A 26293-nucleotide genomic window follows, 5' to 3' on the forward strand; every position below is an offset into this window, starting at 1 on the left:
CCCCCCCCCCCCGGAAATTGAAAAGTCTACACCCCTGGTGCTGTCAGATGGCCATGTAGCCTCTGTTTAAAAACCTCCAAGAAAGGAGAGCCCACCACCTCCCAAGGAAGCCTGTTCCACTGAGGAACCACTGGATCAGAAAGTTCTTCCTAATGTTGAGCCAGAAGCTCTTTTGATTTAATTTCAACTCATTGGTTCTGAGTCAGGGATATGCTGAATGTGATATGTATTTTGGTCCTTAGAAGGATATAACTCTGCTTAGAATTGCATTGCAGTTTTCATGATAGTAGCAAGTGGCTATCTTGAGCATTTCCTCTTTTTTCTCTGGAGCATAAGGGATAATTACAGCTAAAGAGAGAATTGAGGATATGTAGGGCTTGAATTTCAATAAAATAGTCAGTGGCTGTGTTCATTTCATGCCACTCACTTGAGTGAAAAGCATTAAAACTAGTAGCTCAAGAACACCAATGCTTTACCAAATTTGTAAGCTTCCAAATGGTACAAAGGATTTAAACCCCTCTCCCACAAAACTGAGACATCAACAACCTTTAATGACCTGTAGCTTGCATTCTTAGATTCCTTGCTGGTGAAAAATGGCCTTAAATTGTAGCCAGGCCAAAGAATGATGCACAGCACTGAAAATAAAAATGTTCATTTCCTTTGATCCATAAGTAAAGGATGTTCCTGTTTAATCTGCAAGCCACAGACTGTTGTTGCATTTTATATACAAAAAATAGCTATCTCCCTGAACATAAAAAGGATTCTTCATAGAACTCAGCTGGTGGAAAAGCTAAGGATTACGTTGTGTTTTTAAAGGAAGGAGCTCTCCAACAGAACCTGGGTTATACAATTATCCATCTGTTGGGGTAAGATTTTTCCAACCTTTTAAAATGCTTCTCACTCCTTACTGAAATTGTGACAGTTTGTATTGTCTAAATCAGTGTACTTTTCATCAGTCTATCACTTGATATGCCAGAATCACAAGAAGCCTTCAGAAAATTGGCACATTAGTTCACATTGATGTTCCAGTTCTCCGTTGGCCCCCACAGCCCCCTTACAACTGCCAGGGCAAGTAAGCTGCTGCTGGTAGAATCCTCCATTCTGTTCATCCCTTAAAAACACAAACCACTTGGATGATTTGGATCAGACAAAACTGACACCTCAGCCCTCTTGATCCATAGTCTTCAAACCTTCTTTCTTGTTTCTGTCTCTTATTCAGTGCACATGCTGCCTCCATCAAGGGCTAAATAATACTCTCTGGTTCAATTTTGGATTGGGAAAATGGGAACTGGGCCCTTGCAGTAAACATGGATTCCAGCAGCTGCCATCTGATTGTGACAATAGTATGAACTGACTTGTGGCAAACAATTATGTCTAGTTTGCCACTTATACCTGCCCATTTCTTGGGGTTGCTGTACGTTATTTCAGTCTTTTCTCTCTTCCTTTCCTTCAGTTAGCTTAATCTTTGGATTCCCTGCACATTCTGTTCCTACAGAAGCTGGACTACATTACTGCTGACAATTTAGATCCCTCAGTACAGTCGACATAATGTTTGTAGACATTCCATAACACCACACCAGCTTAATCCGTTAGTATCCAAGGCAATTTTGATCTCGGAGCACAGGAATGTTTGTAAACATTCTACAATACCACACTAGTTCACCCTGTCAGTATCTAGATCCAGAGACGTTAGCTGTGTTAAGTCTGTTGCTGCAAAATAGTAAAGAGTCCAGCAGCACCTTTAAAACTAACAAATTTGATTGCAACATAAGCTTTTGAGAAACACAGTTCTCTTCATCAGATGCAATTGATGAAGAGAGCTGTGTTTCTCAAAAGTTTATGCTACAATAAAAAATTTGTTAGTCTTAAAGGTGCTGCTGGACTCTTTACTATCAGTATCTGAGGCTGCACTGTCTGGAATGCAATATAATACAGATGTGGAATACTCCCTTTAAACTGCAGAGCCTCGTGAGCAAAAATTCTACTTTGTGAGCTACTGGCATTAAAGTTGTGAGCTACTGCATAAATTAGTTTGCTCTGGGGCCATTTTTCCTGGGATAAGACAAAAATGCGTGAGCTGGTGGCTAAAAAACTTTGAACTAGCTTACACTAACTCATCTTAGAGGGAACATGGTGGGATGTGAAAGCCTATTTCAGGAGAGGTTTATTAGATGAAGGCAATCTCTCAGCTAAATAAATCTTGCCATATTGCCTGCAAGGAGCCCCGCACTGCAGTCCAAGCTCTGCTTAAGACCTAAGTTCAATCCTGGAGGAAGCTGGGATCAAGTAGCCAGCTCAAGGTTGACTCAGCCTTCCATCCTTCCGAGGTCTGTAAAATGAGTACCCAGCTTGCTGGGGGTAAAGTGTAGATGGCTGGGGAAGGCAATGGCAAACCACCCCATACAAAGTCTGCCAAGAAAATGTCATGATGTGACATCACCCCATGGATTGGTAATGACTCGGTGCTTGCACAGGGGACTACCTTTACCTTTAATATTGCCTGCCTGTTTTGGTATGTCTGTTTTCAAGCATTACCCCTGAATCATGGGAAAAGGATAATGCACAATAAACCGGAAAATGGAAGTCAATAAGTATGAATTACCCATACAGGGCATTCAGTAGGTGTGGTAAAGCAAGATAAGACAGGCATCCCAAATCAAAATTAGGTCTCATACTTTTGACGCTGGCAATTTCCAAACTGGACTTGTTCTTAAAAATTCCCAGGATTCAGGGCAGTGAGGCTCGACATGTGAATTATATATGTAACAAGGAGCTAAGTTGGCTCTGAGCCAGAGTGGCAGAGCTGCTGTTTTGGTTGCAGGTCTGGTTTTCCTTATCATGGAGTAACACAAAACAATAGCACAGATTCCAGAGGTGACCCCATTGGCCTGCTTCTCATGGCTACCTCTGGGTGTCAATAAAAGTAAATAGAAAAGTGTCATTTTGACTTTGTTGCTTCCAGTACTGGTTCACGCTTTACCATTGGAGGCATGTTCTCTGCATGTTTACAAGCCTAGAAGCCTAAAAAGGGGCAGGCAAGCATACTTTACTACCAGTGTTCCCTGCCAAGCATGTGCAACGTTCACTTCAAGAATGTTATGGGCTCATGTCAAGAGTCCTGCAGTTGCTAGGATTACTGGTGTCAATATGAGAAACAGGTTTGGTCATGAAAATCTCGCATTTCTGGTTGGTTTCCATGCCTTTGGATAATGCCCAAGCCTCACTATAGCATAGAATCATAGAGTTGGAAGAGTCATCCAGTTCAACCCCCTGCACAATGCAGGAAACTCCCCCCAAATTCACAGGATCTCCATTGCTATCAGATGGCCATCTAGCCTCTATTTAAAAACCTCCAAGGAAGGAGAGCCCACCACCTCCCGAGGAAACCTGTTCCACTGAGGAACCGCTCTAACGGTCAGCAAGTTCTTCCTAATGTTGAGCCAGAAACTCTTTTGATTTGATTTCAACCCATTGATTCTGGTCCTACCTTCTGGGGCCACAGAGAACAATTCCACACCATCCCCTAGATGACAGCCCTTCAAGTACTTGAAGATGGTGATCATATCACCTCTCAGCCACCTCCTCTCCAGGCTAAACGTGCCCAGCTCCTTCAGCCTTTCTTCATAGGACTTGGTCTCCAAACCTTGGTCTCCTTCAACCTTACTTCATAGGACTTGGTCTCCAAACCCCTCACCATCTTCGTCGCCCTCCTCTGGACCCATTCCAGCTTGTCTATATCCTTCTTAAAATGTGGTGCCCAAAACTGAGCACAATACTCCAGGTGAAGTCTCAGTGAGAGGCAATTCTGTGTACGCACCTACCTGTGAGTAAGCACCATTAAACACAGTGGGACTTACTTCTGAGTAGATATGCCTACGTTTGTGCTGTATGAATGGACTCATATAAGTATGGTAAAGTAATTGTAAGTAATGACCATTAGGGTTGCCAGGTTTCCCCTGGCCACTGGTGGGGGGTGGTGGTGGTGGTCAGGGTAGCCAGATTCAGTTTGGGAACCACTCAGGATTTGGGAATGGAGCCTGGGGAAGACAGGGACCTCAATGAGGTGCAATGCCACAGAGTCCACCCTCCATTTTCTCAAAAGGAACTTATATCTGTAGTCTGGAAATCCGTCATAATTCTGGGAGATTCCTAGGAATCCCCTGGAGACTGGAGCCCCTAAATTGGCCATAAATTGATTCAGAATAGGGTTGTTAACATTGGTTTGGGAAAATTCCTGGAGATCTGGAGGTGGAAATTTTGCCATCAGATTAGAGAAAGAATCTGCTATCAGAAAGGGCAGAGAACAAAGATGTGTTCTCTATATATTAAATCCAGAATATAATACAATTTTGAAGGCTATGTGTCTTAGCCTCTCAGTTCCATCATCTCTCTACAGGTGTTCTTAAACTACAATCCTAATAGTCCACAAGGTTAACAATGGAGTTATTTCATTAATCTATTATTAGAAAGATGTGATGACCTTATATATGCAGATATTAAATTTTAGCATTGGATAGTTGGCCCTCTAGAGAAAATGGGGGACCTGGTTAGGAAGCCAAGGGGGTAGGGCTTAGGAATGTTTAGTCTGTTTGTATTCCAAGTACATTTCTGGAATAAAATCAAAGTCCTAGAATATTCTCAACTGCAAACAAGGGTTGCCTTTTTCTTTTGTTTTATTTTCTGTGCTGAAGTGCATTTTTTGTGTGGGAGTTGTAACACTATTTATTGATCTGCTCCATTTTGAAATGCAGCCCACTCATTCCCAAGGATTCAGGATGGGTTACAGTCTATGAAAAAGGGGCCTCCTCTCTCTGAAATGGCCCATTGCACTGGGAGGAGAGAATATAAACACAATTTTAACAATTTTTTGTCCCCATCATTATCTCTGTTTCACATTACCTTCTATATCACATTCTATCCTAGAATCCAGTTCCACACAGTATACTTTACAATGCATAATGGACACAATAGTTCACTTATTAATCCAGTATATTTAGTTCTCATAAGATTTCTTATGAAGCAGCCAAATACAAAGTAAGAATATTGGACCATCAAGTTCAGCATTGCCTGCTCTGACTGGCAGCAGGTGGCAAGTATTTAGTATAGAAAAAAGCTAGGAGGAAGAAGGTTAAATCTTCTGTCTTCTTTTGCCTTCCATGTGTGCAAAATAAAAATCTCTTCAGAACAGAGCCTTATTTCATCACTAGTTCTGTCCCTCACGGCTCTCAATGTTCAAAACAGGTCTTTTCCCTGTCCATGCAACTCCAGACTGAAGCCCAAGAACCCTAGTCTCTGCCCTGCCCCCTATTTAAGTTTCTTTGGTTGCTAGGAGGCAGTCCAGCCAAGCCCAGTGAGCTTGCTATTTAACTCACTCCAAGCTTGGCTGCATGGACTGTTTTCAACACCGTCACAAGGGCTATTTAAACCAGCACCTCAATCTTTTTGTGTTAAGTCACACAGCTAGGATCCCTGTTTGATTTCTGGGATTTCCACACAGCCACAAGAACCATTCTGTCCCTCTTCCAGTGTGTCTGTGTTCTATGTTAGAATCAGGAGTCCGTCCTTTGGCACTGACAGAACTCCTCAGCACAGCCATAAAGTTTCCCTCTGCCTTGTGACATGGTATGCCAGAGCTTTGAGAGTTTTCCCTCAGAAAGAGCTTTGGGTTTGCCTCTTCTCACAAATAACTCTCTTCCAGACAGAAGCTGTAAATAACCAGTTCTGTCTCAGGAACTGAGCTAACAGTCTGTTCAGTCTCCTCTCAGTTCCAATCTTCACTTGACTGCAATGGAACTGTACCCTGAGGAGATTTCCCCCCTCTGCCAACCTTCTTCCACTAGATACATTCATTTTCATGGAGGCAGCTCAGCCAATCAGAGTGAGTTTTTCACCACTCTGCTTTAAGTTCCTCACAGGGGCATCCAATTTGCAGCCCCCCACAAGGCTGGCATCCTAGGCAAATGCCTAATTTGCCTCGTGGCAGGGCCAGCCCTGCCTGCTGATGTGACCTTGGGTCAGCCACAAGTTCTCTCAGAGCTGTTCTGCTAAAGAGCAGTTCTGGAGAGAGCTCTCAGTCCCACATACCTCACAGGGTGTCTGTTGGGGGGAGTGGAAGGGAAAGGAGGTTGTAAGCTGCTCTGAGACTCTCTTGGGTAGTGAAGGATGGGGTATAAATCCAATCTCCTCCTCTTCACCATGAAAACTTCATCTGTCCATTTCCACACATTAAGCTGCTATTAATTAGATAGGACATCTCCCAGTTCCCTCCCCCCTGGAGTTCTATGTTTGTGCCCTTTTTAAATTTGTGGCAGAGGGTGTGTGTGTCCATTTGTTACAACCCAGCAAAACCTTTTTTAGTCTTAAAAATTGCTGGCATGTCTGGACTGTGGTCATTGAAACTCTTGAAGGAGAGAAGATATTTTTATGTCCTTGGAAATCAGAGGGAGACCTGGATGAGCAGGAAATATGTTCCAAGCAGTATGTGGCACGAACATGCTCACTGCCAGTATAAAGAATATTGTAAGAAATACCTATTTTGACCTCCGATTGGTGTTTGGCAGGCATCCTTAATGCCAGAGCCTCTGCCAAGAATGTCCTCCAAGAGCAAGTGTATTATCTCAAAGAATGTATACCTTGTTGCGGAAAAAAGAACCTCCCTTATTGAGGAGAATTTAGACAGAGAACAGTCACGTTGTTGTTTTTTTAAAAATCTCCTCAGGTAAAAAGTTATACACTGGACACATTTCAGTGTTCTGCACAATGCTCTTTGTAATGATAGAAGCCAAATCTGTATGATAGACTTTTGGTGTTTTTCAGGTCTTCTCCTACTGCACTCATGTGTGAAAAACAGAAGAGCCATTCTGAATTTGTTCTACCAGGCTTTTGAATTCATTAATAGCCATGGGAGAAGCTTCCCTAGCAATAGAATTTCAACTTTCCTGTGCACATTGGAATCTAATTAACAAGTAGAGGTAGTTCTTTGTGTGGGGCCACTTTTGCATATCTCCAGATGGCAGAAACAAGATATAGCATGCCTTGATAGCAACATTTACATAAGTCTTGATGACAAAATATTGCTTAAGGCAACCTACTTCTGAAGTACTTTTGGTGCCAGTGGTTTCTCTATTAAAAAGATGTGCTGCCTTATTGTTAATAACTGAAAAAGTGTGCTAAAAACAAGGACAATGGCAGCTCTATGGCACCAATTTGTGCGTTATAGAAATAGAAGTGATTTTTAGTGCACATTAACATATATATGAAGCTGCATACTGCAGAGTCAGACTATTGGTCTATCAAAGTCCTGATGGTAGCGAGAAGGGGACTGTTCCACTGTAGGTGCACAGAATATGTAGCTATATGGTTTGTTGATCTTTCTGAGCCATGTGGTGCTGGTAGAAAACACCACTATTAAAGCATTCCAAGGAAAATTCACTTGCAGGGACAGAAACATGTGGTCTTCAGACAACCTATCCACTGTTAAAAAATGCAAAAGTGTATACAGCTTTACACAAGAGGGGAACCTGTAAAGGCTCTCAAGGAAGAGGATATCATATTTTCCTGCCAGCCCACATCCCTCTTTTCTAGTTGTCTCTGTCTAACACTGCTGGTCTTCAGTTCCCTCCCCATCTGGCCATCTGTGCTGCTTTCTCATCTCCACCAGTGGTGGCTCCACTTCCATATCCCTCCCCTCCACGTACCATTTTGGGTTGCTATGGCAACCAAAACACACCTCTTTGTTTGCAGATATTGCTCACAGTAATTTCTGGTTCTTTTACTCCCAATTTTTTCCTCAAGCCCAATCCAATTTTTAAGCAAATCTGGCACCTTCTCCCAAGGTCCAGAACAGCCGGTTGTATCTTGGACATGACCTGTTTTGCAGATTTTCTGATTTGCATGTCATTGTGTTTCTAATAATTATACATGAGTCATCAAAGGTAAAGATATATCTTTTTAAGTTTTAGTAACTAACAATGGAACATGTTTTTTTTTTCCAGAAATGACTATTTCAGATTTCACTTTTGAAGGCAGTCAGCTTCACCAAAGCTCAAAAGCCTGCTTTTGAAAGTGATTGCAAAAATCAGTGCATTTGAAGTGATTATTGTTTCTTTTAAAATGCCCCTTAATATCAACAGTATTTATTTATTTCAATTTATTTTCTGCCCTCCCCTCAAGCTGACTGAGGGCGGATCAGGTTCTAAAAACACACTAAATTCAGTAATACAGAGAGTTTAAAACAATATGATTCAGGGGTTCAACTTATTTAAAAGGGACAGGCAAATGAGAAAGGGAGGAGGTGTAGCAGTATATGTGAAGGAGGTATATACCTGTGAGGAAATATGTGAATCTGAGCATGGCAGCTCATTTGAGAGTCTCTGAGTAAAAATAAAAGGAGTAAGAAATAACAGTGATATTATTGTGAGGGTCTGCTATAGACCACCAAGCCAGGCAGAGGACTTGGATGAGATACTCCTACAACAGATTGCAAAGTTCTCCAAGAGAAGGGATACAGTGATCATGGAAGATTTCAGTTACCTGGACATCTGTTGGAAGTCCAACTCTGTTAAAAATGAAAAGTCAAATAGATTCCTGACTTGTCTTGCTGACAACTTCCTTTTTCAGAAAGTGAAGAAGGAAACAAGGGGATCTGCTATCTTGGATTTGATTCTCGCCAACAAGGAAGAATTGATTGAAGAAGTGGAAATAGTGGGCACCCTGGGCAGCAGTGACCATGTGATTCTGGAATTTACAGTCTTAGGGAAGGGAAAAGCTATATGTAGCCAGACTTATAGGTTGGACTTCAGAAAGGCAAACTTTGATAAACTTAGAACTATGCTGGGTAAAATCCCATGGCCAGAAATACTTAGGTAAAAGAGGATTCAGGAGGGGTGGGAGTTTCTTAAAAGCGAAATACTGAAAGTGCAATCACAGATGATTCGTATGAGAAGAAAAAATGGAAAAAGCCTAAAGAAGCTGAAGTGGCTCCATAAACAGCTCTCTAAAGACTTGAGAGAGAAAAAAAGACTCCTTTAGGAATTGGAAGGAGGGCCTTATAACCAAGGATGAATATAAACAAATCACCAGTGCTTGTAGAGAAAAAGTTAGGAAAGCTAAAGCTCAGTATGAGCTTAGACTGGCCAAAGATGCTAAAAACAACCAAAAAAAGGTTCTTTTCTTATGTTCAGAGTAAGAAAAAGAGCAAGGACATGGTAGGCCCATTACGAGGGCAAGAAAGTGAAATTGTAACAGGTAATGAGAGGGCAGAACTGCTCAGTTCCTACTTTTTCTCAGACCGTTTTCGCACTAGCGTTTAACCCGAGGTGGCATCCCATTTTTCTCCGGGGCATTTGCTGGATTTCGCACATGTTACTCCGCATCCTCGTTCTGATCCGCGGCTTAACCATTTCCACCGCGCGGTATCTGGATGCTCATTTTTGTGGAGTTAAACCCAGTATAGTGTCTAGATCACGTGATGTGATGGTATCGCTTTACTCTGCTCTGGTAAACAGAGTACCTCACCTGGAGTATTGTGTTCAGTTTTGGGCGCCACATTTTAAGAAGGATATGGACAAGCTGGAACGGGCCCAGAGGAGGGCGACGAAGATGGTTTGGGGTCTGGAGACCAAGTTCTATGAGGAAAGGTTGAAGGAGCTGGGGGTGTTTAGCCTGGAGAGAAGGCAACTGAGAGGTGATACGTTCACCATCTTCAGGTACTTGAAGGGCTGTCATCTAGAGGATGGTGTGGAATTGTTTTCTGTAGTCCCAGAAGGTAGGACCAGAACCAATGGGTTGAAATTAAATCAAAAGAGTTTCCTGCTCAACATTAGGAAGAACTTCCTGACCGTTAGAGCAATTCCTCAGTGGAACAGGCTTCTTCGGAAGGTGGTGGGCTCTCCTTGCTTGGAGATTTTTAAACAGAGGCTAGATGTCCATCTGACAGCAATGAAGATCCTGTGAATTTAGGGGGAGGTGCTTGTGAGTTTCCTGCATTGTGCAGGGGGTTGGACTGGATGACCCTGGAGGTCCCTTCCAACTTTATGATTCTATGAATTAAAACAACACTAATTAAAACAGGTCACACTATTTGTCTATGTGCCTAGTGTCCAAGCTGGTGCCACTGAGTCTCTGAGGTCTTTTTAGTCTGGGCCACGTAGAGGTGGTAAGTTTCAGCAGGGGAGGACGCACGCTGGATGCACGCTGCCTCAGCCAATGGCCTGGCAGAATAGCTCCATATTATAGGCCTTGCAGAATGGTAATAAATTTGGCAGGGCCCTGATTTCAGGTGGGAGCATGTTCCATTAGGTCAGGGCCAGGGCAGAAAAAAATCCTGGCCCTGGCTGAGGCTAAGTGGACATCTCTTGGTCTGGGAACAACCAGTAGATCTTGATCTGCAGAGAACAAGGTTCTCCGGGGCACATATGGGAGATGCAATCCCTAAGGTATGTTGGTCCCAGGTAATGCAAAGTTTTAAAGGTCAATACCTTGAAATCAATCCAGTATTCCACTAGTAGTCAGTGCAATTGGTGTAGTGCTGTCCAAATGTGCACCTGGAATGTTATCTTCACAGAAGAATTACTGTACTTTCTGATTTAAAGCAAAGGGATCTGTGAATTTCATAACTAGTCATTAGTGGGTCCACCAGATCATTTGTAATAAGTCTGTCAGTGTATAGAACCAGTGAGTTGGCCAGAAATATACGGTAGGTGCTCTTCAAATACATGGTATTCATTAGATCCAAGGTTAATGTCTGCAGCAGAAGGTTTTTCTTACTTTCTCTCTTATTGCCACCTTCCAATTTGCCCCCCTGCACTTGCTTTGAAAGCTCCTTGCTGGATTCACTATAAATCAAGTGCAACTTGGTTACATGTACTTACACAGGTCTTTTTTTCTGGAAAAAGTGGCGGTGGAACTCTCAAGAGGGAAATGAAGGAGAAATACTTGGGATTCTTTGAACAATATTATTTTCATGTGCTATGGACTTGCCTCTACTTTAAAACAGTTTCCAAACTTTTAACATGTCACCAACTTCCTCAGTTCTTTTTTGAGTCTTGCTTTTGGTGCCTAATGCTGAATTATGACCTCGAGGCAACCATGTTCTAACATACTTTATTGGATCAAAGACTAAGGGAGGTCCAATATTTTTGTAAACGACAAAGATGTTTTATAAATAATGATTTTGGTGAGAGCAACAAATCCCCTGTGCTGCCTGACTGCTTTTTCACTTGCCCACAGCCACTACTGGAAGCACCTCATTTAAATATTATTTTTAAATTTTTATTTTAATATTTTGACACTTTACAAGTGACATCATGTTCCTCCTGGTGCCCCTCGTGTATTTTAAAACATTTTTTTTGAGAATTTTGTTTTCACGAAGAAGTTCTGAAACTGTTCCACCATGTTCCCCCAGGGAGAAAGCTCTGTTTGGTGCAGTTTGATGTAGAGAGCTAGTTTGGTGTAGTGGTTAAGTGCGAGACTCTTATCTGGGAGAACCGGGTTTGATTCTCCACTCCTCCACTTGTAGCTGGTGGAATGGCCTTGGGTCAGCCATAGCTCTTATAGGAGTTGTCCTTGAAAGGGCAGCTTCTGGGTGAGCTCTCTCAGCCCCGCCTACCTCACAGGGTGTTTGTTGGGGGAGGGGAGGTAAAGGAGATTGTGACTGCTCTGAAACTCTGAGATTCAGAATAAAGGGCGGGATATAAATCCGATATCATCATCATCATCTTCTTCTTCATGTACATATCATCACATAGAATTTACAGGGCAATCCTAAGAACCCTTTCCTGGAAGTAAGACCCATTGAATAGTCCTGAGTAGAACTTTGAGCAGACCTACTCAGGATCGCTCTCTTAGATAAGGAAGCAAGCATATGCTTACATCAAGTAGTGGGGCAAAGCATTTCCCATGACTGGTACTGCATATTAGAGCAACAGAACCTGCAGAATACATTAGTATCGTTTACATAGGGAAGTGCTGGCCTGAAAATGAAGGCAATGCTTAGGACCTCTAGGAAGGCACAGTCCTCTTTCCCAAAACACCTTCAGCAAGATAACAAGGGCAGTGAGAGTCTGGATGCAACATGAGATTTTGCTACCAAGTTACAGAAAGGATCTGTGGGCAGAGAGCAAAGGTGTACCCTCCATATTTTGAAAACGATTGCTGGTGCCCTAGGTTCCCATCCCAGCTCTAGATTTCTACCAAGTTGCCATTTTTCATCTAAAAGATAAAAGATGAGGTAGGCTGAAAGAGCAACTTGAGATAAGTGTCCGCCGCTCTGAGTTTTGGATCTTCCAGATAGCTTTTGTAAATAAATAGATCCTAGCTAAACAAAGAGATCCGCAGACTATGTTTGATGTTCCTGCCATGCAATAGGTTCAAGTCCAGCTGGGAGTCTTGAGTGTACACAGCCTTTCAAGTTTTCTTGGCTGGGCTGTGCAGTCCACCTGATTGCAGTTCTTCCAGTTTTCTGGGCCCTTTTGAAATTGCTCTTCTCTATTGACAGCTCTGACTGAATGTATCCCTTCCAGTTTTTACTTGTTCCTCTCAGTGATATGAATAATTTGCTTCCTGTGAAGAAAACAAAAAACAATAACAATGAAGAGAAGGCAGAACTGAGCTTCTGCTTGCTTCCTGGAGGGTCATTGTCTTTTGAATCCTGTATGCAGGTGCAAATTGAGTGCACATTTCTTTTGAGCACCAAAGGACGAATGAATGAGAATCTATAGCTGAGATGTTATCAAAGAATGTTTGTCATAACAATGTGGGTTGGCCTTTGGAATCCCACCACTCCTTGGCCAAAATACCTCAGCTGAGTCTAGCCCAGAAAAAGCAAAACCGTATCCAACGTTACAGCTTTGTTTGCTCTTACAATAATTTTTATGGAGCCATCGACTCCTGAACTAAATCCAGACAGACTTGTTAGTAATCAGGTAGGCTCTCCTGATTTATACTAGATGAAAATTGGCCAGAGAAGGGGACAGTCCAAGGAAATAAATTCTGTCTAAACTCATAAATGTTTGCACTTCATTAAATTCATTGCTTGTTGGAATGTGCAAGAAAATGAGGAATGCCAACAGCAGTTGTGTGTGTGTGTGTGTGTGTTTAAAATAAATCTCTTGAAGTCTTCCTGATCTGGATCTGCATCTACAAAAATTTGACTCTTGATGGCCAGTTGCTCTGGCCAGTCATAATTCTCAGTGTTAATGGATGTTAATGATCTCCCTTAACAATGAGACACATTTTAGTCTCTGTCAGGCTGCCTGGCTACTGGTCATTTATTTATCCCAGCCTTTTTCCAAGGAGCTCAAAGTGGTATATATCATTCCTCCTCCTCTCCTCTTATCACAAGAACACTGTTTGATGTAGTGGTTAAGAGCACAGGACTCTAATCTGAGAGAAATGGGTTTGATCCCTCACTCCTCCACATGCAGCTGCTGGGTGACCTTGGGTCAGTCACAAGTTCTCTCAGAGCTGTTATCTCAAGAGCAGTTCTCTCAGAAGAGCTCTCTCAGCTCCACCTACTTCACAGGGTGTCTGTTGTGGGGAGAGGAAGTGAAGGTGATCTTAAGCCACTCTGAGACTCTGAATGCAGGGCAGGGTATAAATTCAATCTCTCCTCCTCCATACATACTGTTCCTACAGTGTTTCTGCTCCTGGCTTCCACTCCTGGAACCCCTGAACAACTTCCCAAACTAATCTTATCTGTGAGTTCTTGATGTGGGCTTGCACACAATAAACCAAATTTTATCAAAGTAATTAAAGGTTTATTAAATAAATTGCATTAATTAACTACCTAATACAGTCTCACCAGGTCTGAGCAACAAGAAAATTATAAAGCTGTCTACCTAATACGCTGCATAATCGACAAGTCTGCTGGTAGCATTAGAAGAAATCTTTTAGCAATAATTCTTCTTTCGTGGTGGCAAAGATGTCAATCCTGATTGGTTGGGGCTTGATGGGACTGTGGGGTATCAGCCTTTGGCCCATCAAACTATCAATCAAGAACATATATGTGCCATTGGTTTCGTCTGCTCCTCTCTCCTGCCCGAGTGGCTGTTCCTAGCCAGCAAAACTGATTCTGTCAGTAAAACTCAACCAACCTGAGTTCTGGCAGTTGCTATGGGAACACACTATTGGCCCATCACATGTTGGTCACCGTCTCTGGCCTCCCATTGGCTGACTCCCCTGCTCCTGCCTACTACAGACCCAGGAATGTTGAACACACTGTCAAAAGCAGTCTTCTTTCAGAGACAGCCACATCCCAAATTCTTCTCTGTGTCCTCCCTGTCAACCAGTCTCAGAAAGAGATGCAGAGCTACTGCGACCTCATGAAAGGCCTTCCAATGCATGCAGCCTCCAAAGGCCAAAGAAATAGCCAGAGAGGCCAGGACCCACTGGGAGTGTTTTCTTAGAGCCCATGGCTGCTTTTGTCAGAAAAGGGAGAGGCCTCAGGGGATTATAATGCCATACAGTTCACCCCCCAAATCAGTTATTATCTCCGTGATGGGGAGAGAGATCTGTTGTCTGGAGGTGTGTGTGTGGAGGGAGTGAATGCCATCACTTGGGTGGGTGGGAAGACAACAAGGTTGTGTGGCTTGTGGCCACCTCTCTCCTTCCCCTCCTGCAAGATTTAAAGGGTCCTCCAGCTGATCAGTGGGCCATGTGCTGTTACAGATCAGCTGGAGGGCCCTTTAAAAGGGAGGGAGATGGGTGGCTGCTAGTGATCAGCTGGCCAGTTGTGGGCAGGAGTCCCCACCTGAGACTGGCATTTCCAGGACTTTTTTTTTTAGAAGGAATGCACAGGAATGCAGTTCCGGCTGGTTTGGTGTCAGGGGGTGTGGCCTAATATGCAAATGAGTTCCTATTGGGCTTTTTATACAGAAAAGGCTTGTGTAAAACCATGGTGATGTCAGGGAGTATGGCCTAATATGCAAATGAGTTCCTGCTGGGCTTTTTCTACAAAAAAAAGCCCTGGGCATTCCTATGTGTGAGACAGGATACTGGATGAGAAGGACCACTGAAAAAGCCCTGGGCATTCCTGTGTGAGACAGGATACTGGATGAGAAGGACCACTGATTTGATCCAACAGGGTTCTTCTTATGTTCTTACCTGGGTGTCATGGATGGTTCAATCCGGTAATTAAATGACATTAAGGGGTGAACTATGCCTTGTGTAAGGCTGTATGAAAATATGCATGCCAGAAATAACTTAAATAAACATCAGATGGTAAGTCTTTTTCAAAAATACCATATTCATTTATAATAACTGATGGAGTGATTTGTTATTTACATGATTGGTGGCTCTGTAACATGCAGTAACAGCAGGTTTGTGGTAGTAGGGAAGAGATCTCCCTTTGGTCTGTGTTAGAATATGCATGTGCGATGTACTGTTGATTGTGCCATATGAATTATCATGTTTTAATGAATGAAAAGTAACTCAGTGAAGAGGTTTAAACTGTTCATAGTTGAAATGATTGATGAAAAACTGACCCCCTGTTTGTGACTGATGAACAGGCTGTGAGCTTAACCAGTAGGTGTTTAAGCATCCCTCACAATACAGTCCTAATTAGAGATACACCATTCTAAATTTTCTGAGGTTACTAGGATTACAATGGTGTAATTCAGTTTAGAACTGCACTATCAAGCACACATGTAGAGTCCAACACGAACATGGTTAAATTCAGTTAAACTTAGTTATATGGTTGGAGAAGATCATAATATAGTCAAAATAGTATCTCAGTGTGATTTTTATTGAATTCACTATGTTTGTGATGCAGAACAAGAATAAGTAACAGGTTTCTTGCTAGGCTTAGAGAAGATAGGATTAACTTGCATGTTCTAAATATAAGAATCCTCTGAAGCAAGCCAGAACACAATGTAAAAATACATTCCTGTTTATTCAGTCAGAGTTTTGTTATTTTTATGTTCCGCTAACAATAGCAAAATCTTGACAAATCTACACATTGGAGGATGGTTTCAGCCAGAGTAAGGCCACAATTAGGTAACGTGTTTTTCAGCTTGAGCTGATCAGAATTTCAGCTCAAAACAGTTAAGATTAAGAGTTCAAAACCATCCCTCTGGTTTTTGTTTTGTTCTAATGCTTGAAAATGCCAGGAATTGGATCCTAAAAACTTAATGTCAACTTTATCATAGCTGTCTTAGGGGAGGGACAGTGGCTCAGTGGTAGAGCATCTGCTTGGGAAGCAGAGGGTCACAGGTTCAATCCCTGGCATCTCCAAAAAAGGGTCCAGGCAAATAGGTGTGAAAAACCTCAGCTTGAGACCCTGGAGAGCACTGCCAGTCTGAGTAGACAATACTGACTTTGATGGACCGAGGGTCTGATTCAGTATACGGCAGCTTCATATGTCCATATATGTCTTCTCCTCCACCCCTACATTCATCTGCCCAAAGCACCAAATAAATTTTGGAAGAAAAAATGCTTTCTGTCTTAGGGGGGGAAAGTCCCATCAGTTTATAAAACAGGTTATCTCTCAATTAAGTATGAGCACTCCACAACCAAGATTTTTTTTTTTTTTTGGTCTGCATTTCCTGTAGGTACACAGTTTGGCAGCTATTGCTCAATTTCATTTCACATTCTTCGTCCATCTGCTACACTTATGTCAGTGTATTGAAAATGAAATTTATGCCTGTGAGAAGACATACTTTTAAAATATTGCTCATGACTTTAACTATGAATTTTGTACGAGTTGGCCTCTGGAGTTCTTTATGCCCTTTGATACATCAATCCTTTCTCAATCTCCTGGCAGACATCTGGAATTAGGCTTTGCCTGAGTGGAAGAAGCTGAATTGCACCATCATGGGACATCTGGCAGTAACTTTGGTACAGCGCTTGCAAAGTGCACTGGATTGAATGTTAAAGAGAGACATCCATCCAGAAGTCCTTCCAGACCCTGCAATGCATAAACAGAAAACCTTTGCAAACCAGAAAGCTTTCAGTAGCAATCCACACATGTGTGGAGGAAGGAGATGGAAGGGAATACACAAGCATGACAGCAAGCAGTGTTTGTGCCCATCACAAACAGATAAAAGTCTGCCATCATGCCTGAACTCAGTCAATGGCAGAATTAACTGCTGTGTTAAGTATGGTTTGAGATCCCAGTCAAATTGGCACTGCTCTCTGACAAATCTTTGTCATGAAAAGGGTGTTTATCCTGTTCTCTTCAAGAGTTCCAAACATAGTTATAGTGGCTATTTCCTCATCAGATGGCAGAGTATAAATAATTATGATTATTTGTACTAACAGGGCTTTTTGGGTAGAAAAAGCCCAGGATCTCATTTGTATATTAGGCCACATCCCCTGACATCACCATTGTTTCACATAGGTCTTTTTTGTAGAAAAAGCCCAGCGGGAACATCTGCATATTAGGCCACACCCCCTGACACCAAGTCAGCCGGAACTGCATTCCTGTGCATTCCTGCTCAAAGAAGCCCCGTGTACTAAGAAATAAAGGAAAATAAGAAATAAAGTATAAGTACCTGGTGCAAGTGACAATTAGAAACTCCCAGCTTTCAAACCTGGAGCAATCTGGAATAGGTGAGAAAGAGGCATGTTATAGCCATATATAGCTTATTCAAAGGATTTCCAATGGGAGGGTCATAAGAACATAAGAGAAGCCATGTTAGATCAGGCCAATGGCCCATCCAGTCCAACATTCTGTGTCACACAGTGTCAAAATTTATATATATATATATATATACACACACACACACTATGGCTAATAGCTACTGATGGACCTCTGCTCCATATTTTTATCTAAACCCCTCTTGAAGGTGGCTATGCTTGTGGCCGCCACCACCTCCTGTGGCAGTGAATTTCTCGTGGTAATCACCCTTTGGGTGAAGAAGTACTTCCTTTTATCCATTTTAACCTGTCTGCTCAGCAATTTCATCGAATGCCCACGAGTTCTTGTATTGTGAGAAAGGGAGAAAAGTACCTCTTTCTCTACTTTCTCCATCCCATGCATTTTCTTGTAAACCTCTATCATGTCACCCTGCAGTCGACGTCTCTCCAAGCTAAAGAGCCCCAAGCGTTTCAACCTTTCTTCATAGGGAAAGTGTTCCAGCCCTTTAATCATTCTAGTTGCCCTTTTCTGGACTTTCTGGTCACTCTGTATTCTGCCCCTGGCAGGAGAATTTGAGATGTTGCAGGTCTAGTGGTCTTATTAGAGAATAGGTCTTAAGGAATAACAACTGGATATAGGGTTGGTGTTTGGTTTTTTTTAGTAACTTGAGGATTGAAACACACCTGGAGACAATTACTTAATTTTTTTTTTTTAAATGCAGCTGTAATTCCTTGAAGGCCAGAGATCTGGGTGTTTTCTACAGGGGTGGCTGTGGTTAGAGATAGGAAAGGAATCTGTATTGTAATTTTGAAACATTTCACATTGAGGTGGAACCCCATCTCAATGCGAAATGTTTCAAAATTACAATACTGGCCTTAAAGTGGTTTGGTTTTTTTAATTGAAAACTGGCTGATGTGGAAAAGAGGATGCTGGAGTAGACAGACCACTGCTCAGATCTAGCAGGCTCCACTTATGGTCTGATGTAAAAGTTCTTCATGCCCTTCAGAGGAAGATATGAAAGGGGAAGTTATCTGGAGTCTCATCATGTTTGAATATCTGGTGTCACATTTGTTCCACTCACTCTTTAAAACATACATTTCTGTTTCGTATAGGTGAGAAAGAACCTGCTGGGTGTGTGAAAGAGGTGGATGAAGAGGGCAGATGCATTTGCTTCAGATTTCTAAAGCTAGTGATGACACTGCAGAGAAAGAAGCCTCTGGGACAATGGACCCCATTCACCCATCATTAGATATAGCACTGTCTTGCTATATCTGTCATTTCGACACTGGATTGGCTGGTTCACACAGGATAAACCAGTTTTGAATGATTGTGCACAGTAATAGCGCTGTGTCCAATGATGTGTGAATGCTGCAGGGAAGCTGGAGACATCACAAGTGTTTTTTTTTGTTTTTGTTTTCTGTACTTGTTGCTTTGGTATGAAATGTGATCTTTTTATAAAGATGATAGATAATTTTGATACAGGTGATAATTTTGCCTGAGCACCAATCAAAAAGGCAAATACATTTAAAATGACATACATTTTACAAACTATATTTTTTAGAGGAGAGCTTCCAGTATATACCACACCAACAAAAGAAATGACATAAAGGAAGATGTATGGCAATTCAGCTGTTAGCAACATATTCTAGATAATTGCAAAGAGACTCTTATCTGAGCACCCATCTAAATAATTATTTTGTGGCACAACTCCCAAATCCTTCCTCATGTATCGCTCAGTGGTGAAATCCCTATCTCCCCCTTGTTTTGCAGGGATAAGGTATGGGAACAGCACCTTTGGTCATGTCAGCCCCCTCATAATTACAGTGATAGCAATTGCAACCCAGTGCAGGGTTGGTTTTATTTATCTGGAAAAATGCCACACTGTTCTCCCCAGTGGGACCCTGCAGCCGGCTTACAACATTGTATTCTACCCTCACAACAAAAACACTGCAAAGTAGGTTAGGCTGTGAGTGTGTGATGTATTGATTGATTGATGTAATTTATAGTCTGCCTTTCTCACTGAGACTCAGGGTGGATTACATAGCATGAGTCAAGTACAGTTAAAAGGATGGGACCACCAATGAGTAATGCATTAGGGTTTGGACTCCAGAAATCTGAAAACAAACAGAAATCTCAAACAGAGCTGAAACAAAGTGAAACTACCTAGTCTAAAGCAAACTCACATTGTTAGGTAGAATATAGTGATGTAGGTCACAATCACTATCTCTTTACAAATACAACTTTCTGTCCATTTCATGACAGCTTCTGTGGCAAAGTGGGGATTCATCCCTGGGTGTAAAAGATAATAGGCCGGGGTGGCCAAACTTGCTTAACGGAAGAGCCACATAGAATAAACATCAGATGTTTATTCATCAGAGCTGCAAGACATGAACATCAGGTGTTTGAGAGCTGCAAGACAGGAAGAGAGGGAGGGAGGGAGCAGTAGAAAGAAAGCAACTTTAATTTTAAATGCATTCTTTAAGCCATCAACTGGCTTGGCTTGGCAAGTGGTTTAAAGAGAGAAATGACTTCTCCAAGTTGGCCAATGGGGTGGTGGAGGCTTTGAGAGCCACACAATATGTGTGAAAGAGCCACATGTGGCTCTCGAGTCACAGTTTGGTCACCCCTGTCTTAGGCCAACACTCTAACTCCTATACACTGCTGGTTCTTTGACTTGTAAGTTCCATTTTTCTAATTCCTTCCCCTCCCCCCCAGTAATTGTTCCTTTGTTTTTGTTAATGCAATATCAAAATTTGTTTTGCACAAACATCCACTGAAAATAGATCTATTGGAACTTTGTTTCCTAATGTTTGTTCTATAGTCTTTGGAACAATGACACATGAGTGATGGCAGGGGTGTTATACCCATTCCCAGACTTCTTTTAAAAGTAGTGGCTTGTGCTACTGAAGATCTTTCCCATCTCCAGTGTTCCACATCGGTTACAGGCAGGTGTCATTTTGTAGAAAAAGAGGTGCTGGAGCTCATTAGCACAACTCATTTGCATAACTCATTTGCACCCGTTGACATCACTGGAAGGTATACTAAATTGTATCAGCTCAGCATCTACCTTAAAATACTTCTTGAATTATAGTTGTCATAATAAAACCTTACTCCCATCATACTTTTAAAATTAATTTCTCCTATGTGGCCACTGTGGCATGATGAAGATTTCCATCTGCTGCTTTATATGTTTTGGTTATTTTCCCTTTTTGTGTGTGGGGGGAAATATTACAAAGTTTGTCAGATCTTAGAGTTCAGCAAAATTCTCACAGGGTGTTTGAACAATGGAGCCCAGAAGCAATTATTTGGGGGTGTGGGGAGGAAAAAAGAGCACAATAAAATTTAGAGGTTCCAGAACTCTGCTCTTGTGAACTCCTAGCCAAAATGAGGCCTGGACAGGGGTGTATGTCTTCATCCTCTAACATGGAGATGCAGCCATTACAGGTTAAGGGAACCATGCTGCAAACCAAATGTTTATCAAAGTATGGCCAGTGAATCACAGTCTGATGGATGATACACTGGTGCTTTGTGATGTCACTGTTACCATAGAAACTCTGTGTCCACCTATATTTACATGCCAGTTGCCAGTAGAAGAGCTGAGAGAGGAGGCACCATCTTGAGACTGGCACAGTCATCAGAACAACTCTGTTGTCATAAAAGTAAAAATGCATAGCCATGGGAAGGAAAAGGGAACTAGACAGATGAAGCCATATCCATGTGGAAGCAAAGTTCCAGAAGATCTCTTTTCAATGGATGAGTGTGCAAAACAAATTATTGATAGTGCATTAATGAAGATACAGAAACAGTTACTGGAAAAAAGCAAGCAATGTGGAATGCCTAAATTAAATAATCCTTCATCTGGCTACACCCGCCATGATGGTGAGAGGGCTGGAGTGACCAAAGGTGCCAAGTTCCCCAACCTTAGCCCTTCAAAGCGAGGAATGGGGAAGCCAGAATCTCACCACCAAGATGTACGTAAGGAGGATTTTTCAAGCATTCTCTCATCAACCATCCAGAAGGTCATGCGCGAAGCTGTAAACAGTGTAGATGACAAAGCCAGCAACACAAATTGGGGTCAAAAGCAAGCTCCTCCTCCTGAAACTAGACCCCAGACGATAAAAGCTTTTCCAAAACCAGCAAATTGGACACAGAATATGTATGCCAATATCGATCATATGGAAATGCTGGATATTGACCAATTGGTGAAATCTATGACCAAGTTGTGTCTGTTAGAGACTGAAGGCAACAGCTCCAGTTTAGCTAGTGGAGACACATCAAATAAGAAAAAGAGTTGCAGTGGTTCATCCCCTCATTTAGGAGGGCTGAAGAAAGGTATGGCAGCAAGATATATTGGGAGCCAACCTGGTTCCAATGGGGTGATAGTGACCAATCAAAATGGTGACAGTGGTTCACTGAACAAAGAGATTCAAGCTATTCTCCAGTGGATGGTGGCTTCTCAGTTCAATGTGCCCAACCTGACATTCTTAAATGATAGAGATGGGGAACTGTGTGACCTCCCTCGGCTGGCTCAGAAAGCAACGAAGAAGGGCTATAGCGTGGGAGACATTCTTCAGGAAGTAATGAGGTATCTTGAAAGACTGCAGATTGAAGATGCCAAAGGGAAAAGACCTCAGTGTGGACTGATCCGCTGGCTCCTTGCAAACTTGTAAGAGCCAGTGCTTCTCTCTCATATTAGTTCAGCCCAGCGAAGGTACTTCAGGCCATTCTTTGCTGGTGCAACTGACACCACAGTACCACGGCTGCAAGCTACAATGCACTGGACCCCATAGATCATGCCAATGGTAGCTGGGCAAGATAATCAATAAAAAACATTTTTAAATGTGAGAGACAGAGAAAGAGTGTATTTCATTTATGAGTTCAATAAATAGCTAGAGCTCAACTAATGAGCCACTAATACTCCTGCAGTATGTTGTTATAGACAATGCTTTTAAGTCTCTTATTTTAATGGGGAAATTAGCTAAGAGACTTGGTAGAGCAAATTAGGAGCGAAGATCTTTGCTTTCAATAATACGGAGTTCAGGTTTTCAGCCAAGAAATAGACCAAGCAGTTGTATCTTTTATAGTGTTTACTAGAATATGTAGCAAGAGGATGTATACACACACACACATTTATGTTGTACAAACAAACAAGAGCTTAAGAAAAATAGAGGTTATCGATAGAGGAATTTAAGGGTTGTTGAAGCGGGTAATATTCACCTGATCCAGAAAAGGAGATGTCCGTCCAAAGAAAAATGCACGGAGAGGAACACGAACGACCAGCGTAGCGTGCCCTGTAGACCCAATTACAGCAGTAACGGGTGGTACAGACTGCAAATGGCGCCCTACAGAATACACACTGAGGTGGGGTACTGAACCACACTTTATAGGGGTATGGGGATGGGGGTCGGATGTTACAAAAAGGGTCTTTGGTGCTTCATAGATGGCTATCTTGAATCACTGTGTTGGGAAACTTTGCAGATTTCACTAGGATGATAAGCTTGGAGGAAATGCATAATTTGTTACCGAGTTTTGTCTGACACTCGGAAAAGGTATCAAAGACTTAAAGATAGGATAAATCAAGTTATGCATAGCAAGGTAGAGGTGATAGACTGGAAGAAGAGACATTTGGCAAATTCCAGAAGATCAGAGTGAGAGTACTACTTACCCATAATTCCCATGTCATTATGCATCCCGTTTGGGCGGGGACACTGGAGGGAGAATGGGTGAGATTGTGCTGAGATACAGACTGCAGGCACCAACCAAACCAGGCTCTCTACTGGATCCACTCCACCCATTTAGATGGAGTATTGTCTTGGCCTGTCTTTGGTCGGACTCCATTTTGTTTACCAAGAACAGGAGATCCTCTCTCTCTATTTGCACTGGGGTACTCCGTTTCTATCAGGCAGCGCCTCAGTAACAATGTGTGCTGTTACTGTGGCAGCTGAGAGATGGGCGGGCCAGTGATATCAAGTCCAGTCCTGATAAGTGGCAAACGAGGTAAGATGAGTCTACCTGCATAGCATGTAGCTGCAGTAGCCAATGTACTTACTAGGGAGAAGGGCTTAATGGTAGAATATCTTATTTGAATGCAGAAGGCATCTGCAGCCTCCAGTTCAAAGGATAAAGTAGATAAGAACATAAGAGAAGCCATGTTGGATCAGGACAAGGGCCCATCCAGTCCAACACTCTGCGTTACACAGTGGCCAATATGTGTGTGTGTATAGACACACACACACACACACACACATATATATACACACACACACACACACTGTGGCTAATAGCCACTGATGGACCTCTGCTTCATATTTTTATCCAATCCCCTCTTAAAGCTGGCTATGCTTGTAGCCGCCACCACCTCCTGTGGCAGTGAATTCCACATGTTAATCACCCTTTGGGTGAAGAAGTACTTCCTTTTATCTGTTTTAACCTGACTGCTCAGCAATTTCATTGAATGCCCACGAGTTCTTGTATTGTGAGAAAGGGAGAAAAGCACTTCTTTCACTACCTTCTCTATCCCATGCATAATCTTGTAAACCTCTATCATGTCACCCCGCAGTCGACGTTTCTCCAAGCAAAAGAGCCCTAAGCGTTTTAACCTTTCTTCATAGGGAAAGTGTTCCAAACCTTTAATCATTCTAGCTGCCCTTTTCTGCACTTTTTACAATGCTATAATATCCTCTTTGAGATGTGACAGACCTCTGCCCGAGACCCTGGAGAGCCACTGCCAGTCAAAGCAGACAGTGCTGTCCTTGATAGACTAAGGGTCTGATGTCATGTAAGTAAGCTTTGTGTGTCCACAGTAGTGCTTGTAACCTTGCTGTACCTGTACTACCTGGGGCTGCACCATCATTATTAGACATTGGCGGCTATTGATTGTATTATACATATGGAATTTATTATCCTCAGCAGGTCTACTCAGAATCCTACTGAAGTCTATTCAATAAGGCAGGGGTGGGGAACCTATTTTCTGCCAAGGGCCATTTGGATATTTATAACATCATTCATGGGCCATACAAAATTATCAACTTAAAAAACAGTGCTCCACTGAGGGAGAATGATTCAGGCCAGCAAAATTACTGCAAATAATTGTTTTTTTATTTGAAGTCATGTGGAGATAGCCTAATTTGGCACACACACATCCATGGTCTGCTGCCCTAGGCCGATGCCTAGGTCCAGGGCTTTTTTTGTAGAAAAAGCCCAGCAGGAACCAGAGGAGGCTGCTGCACCGTGCAGCTGGGCCCCACAATCCTTGCCGGCCAGCCAGGCCCCAGGGAGGCTGCCACATGGCTCCACTCAGCCCAGCAATCCCCGAGGGCCAGACCAAGTGATCTTGAGGGCCGTAAATGGCCCTGAGGACGGACATTCCCCACCCCTGCAATAAGGCTTACTCCTAGCAAAATGTTCTTAGGGTTGCAGTGATTATGTGGTACTCAGAATACCCAAAATTTCCCATTGGTATTGACTGCAAAGAGCAGGCAAATTTCCTGAGAAGTAATATAATCCATGATCTTGCTACTAGTTTTGAAGAATTTGGTTTGTTTGGAGCTTGAGGCACAATGAAAGAATTGCATACACAGAAAATTAAGAAGAGACAAGGGGGGTATCTATCATCAAAAGCTTTGTTAGGCGTTCAGTCTGGCTTTTGAGTTTTTAATTGTTTGAATAGTTAGTTACACATAACCTGTGGAGGCATCTCTGCTACTTTCTCCCTCTCAGTAGCCCTCTGTTTTTCCCCAAACCCTGGAAAGAAACCCCATCAACAGAATGCATGATAGCATGGGAAGGAGCTGCAGTGTGGAGGGGGAACCGGCAGAATCACCTCCTTCCTCTAGCTGAGGCTTCTTCCACATGGCTGAGGAAGTGCAGCAGAGTAAGCTTTCCAGTTGAACATGAAGGATATTGTGCTAGATTTCCACTCCTCACTGCAGCGGCTGCTATGGTGCATTTTGTTTGCAAGGTCTCCCAACTCTCAACTGATTGCCAGATCCCATGGTTCTGCTAAGAGGAAAAAGAAAGGTGGAGGGAAATCTGCCTGCATAAACTTTCCCAACTTGTTCTACCATAAGATCCAACCCACTTTTTAAAAACAACCACGAGGACTAGAAATATACATGTTCAGCTAAATTAAAAGCAGAGGTTTGAGGAGGAAATCAGATTTTGCGTTTAGAAATGGTATTAAATGTGATCACAGCTTCAGTTGTTGCTGAGAACTTCCAGAAATATTAGATCCATAATTTATAAAGGCCTCTTTGTATCCAAACTCAGGCATATTTGAATAGCCTACAGGACAATGGAAAATATTTGAGTGTTTACAACACAACCCGAAACAAAGTTAAACCCTTCTAAACCCATTGAAGGGTATGTTTAGGATTGCTCTGCGTGACCTCTAAAACACACTGTAGACTTTCTTTGCCATAGTACAGAGTTACATACAATTCATTCAAAATCTGCTGTTCAGCCTCTGTCTATAGGTTTGAATGGTTCTCTTCTGTTTTGATGTATCTGAGGAAGTGTGCATGCACACACAAAAATATCATACATTGAATAAAACTTTGTTGGACCTAAAGGTGTCACTGGACTCTGACTTTATTCAAAATCTGCATAATTGCAGTTTGGATAATGGCCATCTTATTGTATGTATATGTTATACATGCACTAGTAATCTTGCTTGGCTTTTTAGAGAGAAATTTTAAAAAACATTTCTGGCATCTTCTG

Source organism: Heteronotia binoei, chromosome 8 (assembly GCF_032191835.1).
Source record: "Heteronotia binoei isolate CCM8104 ecotype False Entrance Well chromosome 8, APGP_CSIRO_Hbin_v1, whole genome shotgun sequence".
In the NCBI taxonomy this organism is placed as follows: Eukaryota; Metazoa; Chordata; class Lepidosauria; order Squamata; family Gekkonidae; genus Heteronotia; species Heteronotia binoei.